This window comes from Gekko japonicus, unplaced genomic scaffold, assembly GCF_001447785.1.
Source record: "Gekko japonicus isolate JY-2015 unplaced genomic scaffold, Gekko_japonicus_V1.1 scaffold679, whole genome shotgun sequence".
In the NCBI taxonomy this organism is placed as follows: Eukaryota; Metazoa; Chordata; class Lepidosauria; order Squamata; family Gekkonidae; genus Gekko; species Gekko japonicus.
The window spans coordinates 802556-803502 of record NW_015160229.1 but is presented as its reverse complement, the minus strand read 5'-3'; positions in this window follow the sequence as shown (position 1 = coordinate 803502).

The window sequence follows — 947 nt, the reverse complement described above, 5'->3', positions numbered from 1 at the left end:
TGTTACAAGAATGTATCAGGGAACTGTTGGAGATGTAAAAGAAATGTAGGTTCCTATTATCACATCTGGTGGAGGTGCGAAAAAGTGGAAAAATTTTGGAAAAATATAAAACAACTCATTCTAGAAATAGTAGAGATAGAGTTACCATTGTTACCAGAAGTATACCTATTAAACATGCTACCTGACAGCATAAGCTACAATGATGCACGTTTGATACTTTACATCCTCACAAGTGCTAGAATAGCCATAGCACAATGTTGGAAATCTGACAAAGTACCAAATAGAGAATAATTAATTGTAAAAATAATGGACATAAAAGAAATGGACAAATTAAATATATTACTAGCGGGAAAACTTGACAGTGTGTTCAAGAAAAGATGGCAGAAATTAGACAGGTGGTTAGAAATATATACATAAGAAGCTCCAAAAAGTGTTGTAAAATTAACTCATGTATTTTGTGTTACACGATGTAAAAAACTTAAAATATAATATATATATATATAAAAAAGCAGTGGATGAACTACAGACGAAGCACCACTGGCACAGTCACTAAAAAGCAACATCTTATAACAAGAGCTCAGAGACTCAGATTTGTGACCCAAGTTATTCAATATGAATGATTTTAAAAAGTGCCAGTGTGGTGTAGTGAACTATGATCTGGGAGAACTAGGTTTGAATTCCCATTCTGCCAGGTGAGGATAAAATGGAGGACAAAAGAATGATGTAAGCTGCTTCAGGTGCCCACTGGGGAGAAATGCAGGGTATAAATGAAGTAAATAAATAAGACAGCTTCTGCTTTGCTTCTTAGTCATCTGGGGTAGAGGCAGAAGTATGAAAATGATAAAAAGTCCTAATTTCTAGATTTCGATTTATAAATAAGAGCACAATGGTTCTGCCAGGCCACATGGAAAGATACTTTCGAAACTGACAGGACCAAAACCATTTAC